This window comes from Fukomys damarensis, unplaced genomic scaffold, assembly GCF_012274545.1.
Source record: "Fukomys damarensis isolate Sample0158 unplaced genomic scaffold, DMR_v1.0_HiC HiC_scaffold_39, whole genome shotgun sequence".
Lineage (NCBI taxonomy): Eukaryota > Metazoa > Chordata > Mammalia > Rodentia > Bathyergidae > Fukomys > Fukomys damarensis.
Window position 1 is genome coordinate 97,109,835 of NW_022900951.1, and position 2,933 is coordinate 97,112,767.

Genomic DNA, 2,933 nt, shown 5'->3' on the forward strand with positions numbered 1-2,933 from the left:
GTAAGACTTTGTCTCAAAAAACTGAAAAACAAACCAACAAACAATTATTTAATGCTTTACCCCTAAAACACTCAGAAATATTGCCTTCTGCATTCAGATGCCATTTCTCTGACCCAGGCTGAAGGCGCTGTCCTCAGGCTTTGCATGGTAAGATAGATGCACGAATGGGGCTGGTCCCAGCAACAGCCAGAGGTTCCCTCCCATCTACACTTTACATCTACTGACTTGATTGTGGATGCTGCTGTATCCAGAGCACTTTCCTGTGCCTGACCCCATACTTAAACCGTGGTAGGTAGATTATGACTCTTTTGAGCATCTTTTTGGGTGCATGACTGTGTGTGTGTGTGTGTGTGTGCGTGTGTGTGTGTGTGTGGCTTTTTGACTGATTACTGCAAACACTTCCCTAAATACCAACACACCGAACTTAGGAACTAATGGCCCTGATAATCCCAGTGGCAGAGTCTGCAAATGGCTGGCAGAAATGGCACCTCGCAAATAGAAGGAAAAGGAGGAAGAGGGGGTCATCAGTCTCAGGCCTCAGGTGGCTGAAGGAGAGAATGTATTTGGCATCTGTCACATCTTTGCATACTTCAGTGCTACTTCTGTTCATATCACTGATCTTCCTGGCCAGGAAACCATCTGTCGTGTGGCTGGAGGAATGAAGGTGCAGGCTGACTATAACAGATCCTACCCATCTGCTGCCTGTTAGCTGCCCAGGCTGGGGTGCAGAGGTGGAAGGGCTTGGGCCTCACACCCTTTGTATCAAACTCTGTGCCACAGTGTGAAACAGGATCAGCAGCCCAGGACCTGGTGCCCAGTCAGCCCTTGGAGCCCTTGCTCGCTTGGATATGGACACCAAACTGTTGAGGATGTCACCCCCATCCCTCCAACAGCACCTGCAGGAAAGGAGGTCACCATGGACACCTTCTGTGAACAAGACTCCTCAAGACTCCTCTGTTAATAAATAGCCTTTGCAGGGCTGGGGTTGTAGCTCAGTGGTGCTGCTGCCTGACTTGCAAGCTCGAGGTCCTGAGTTTGATCCCTGTACAATAAAATAAAATAAAATAATAATAATAATAATAAATTGCCTTTTTGTGTGTGTGTGTGTGTGTGTGTGAGAGAGAGAGAGAGAGAGAGAGAGAGAGAGAGAGCGAGAGAGAGAGACCCTATCAGATTTGCTTAAATGATAATAAACCGTAGGAACCTGGGAAAGGAAATGAACTTAGAAGTACACAGATTAAGAAGGGGAAATGGTAAGTGCTTAATAAATGAATGAAAAGTGCCCCTGAGGTACTAGTGTCATTACTTTGTGAGCTTTCTTTTCTGATTTGTATTCTCTTTGCCTCATCTTTCCTTTCCCTTTGTGGCATTTCACCACTCAGCCCCGCAGAAAGGTCACCACGAGCTCAGGGCATTGCCAGCCCTTGAGGAGGAGCTCTCCGCCCCACAGACATGGACACACCACCTGGAGCAGCTAATCTCCCTGGTGGGGCTCTCCCTACACCCACCACCCTCTGAAAAAAAAATCCCACCCATTCTGCTAAGAGGAAACGACTCTCAAATTTGAATGTGCATCGCAAGCACCTGGAGAGCTTATTAAAGCAAGACTACTTGAACCTGCTATGATGTTTCAGCAGACCTGGGATAGGACACGAAATCGTCATTTCTAGCAACTTCCAAGGTGGTTCTGCTAATGCTGAACAAGAGACCACACTGAGTACCAACTTCCCAAACTCTTATCAGTGGTTCCCTAGCCTCGGGAGAATGAAATTAAGAAGTGAGGAAGAGGGAATTATTGTTATTATTATTATTGTACTGGGAATCAAACTCAGGACCTTGCACTTGCGAGACAGGCACAGCGCCACTGAACTAAATCCCCAACCCAAGGGACTACTATTATCTTCTCCAGTATTTAAATTGGTAGAACAAATGGATTGGTTTTCTTTTTTCTTTCTTTCTTTCTTTTTTTTTTTTCAGTTCCTAGGATCAAACTTAGGACCTTGCACTTGGAAGGTAGGCACAGCACCACTAAGCCCTCAGCCCTGGATTGGTTTTCTAATAATAATTTTATACTAATTAATGCAAATCACCTAAAAAACAATTTTTTCAAAAGTATATGGACTAGTGGTGTAGCTCAGTGATAGAGCACTTACCTAGCATGGTCCTTGGTAGCAAGATGTTTCTATAAGCTGGACATGGTGATGCATGTCTGTAATCCCAGCACTCAGGGGAGGCTGAGGCAGGAGGATTGCTGTGAGTTCAAGACCAGCCCAGTCTACATAGTGAGTTCCAGGTCAGTCTCAACTACACAGTGAGACCCTGTCTCAAAAAAAAAGAGAGATATTTCTTATAAATCATATAGATTTACCTGATTCTCTTTTTAAGTGGCTGTATACCTTTTATTTGAATAGCTGTACCATAATTCATTTTAAAAAATAAAAACATTCTTAATCCCTTTTCCCCCAAATAATTCTCTAGTTCTATCTGTAACTCATCATATGTTGAGTGCTATGGCTTATATCTAGATGTCCCCTAAAGCCTCATAGGCTCCTAGGAGGCTTTTTGAGCTGGCTGGTATCTAAGGTGTGCGATACTGGGATTAAGGAAGTGTGGTGCTAAATGAGTCTGCTGATTGGTTTCACAGAGTTCTGGGTGGCACAATCCAAAAGTCTAGTAGCCTGGATAGGATAAAAGGGAAAGGCAGGCTGGCTGTTTGCTGCTAGCTTCTTGCTGCTTTCTGCCAGCCACACCATGGACTGTTTCTCCTCTTCCATGCCCCTCTGTAATGCTACCCTGCCTTGAAGCCAGCTGACTATGAATTGAAACCTCTACAACCTGTAAGCCAAAATAAACCTTTCTTCCTTTAACTTTGAGTGTCAGGTATTCTGTCCTAGCAATGAGAAAAGTAACTAAGACAGAATAAAAATTGCATT

General features: G+C 44.5%; 1 pseudogene; it reads left to right on the forward strand.

Moving 5' to 3' along the window:
• The first annotated feature begins 481 nt into the window (after positions 1 to 481).
• LOC104865830 lies at positions 482 to 933 on the forward strand (annotated as a pseudogene).
• The last annotated feature ends 2,000 nt before the right edge of the window (positions 934 to 2,933 follow it).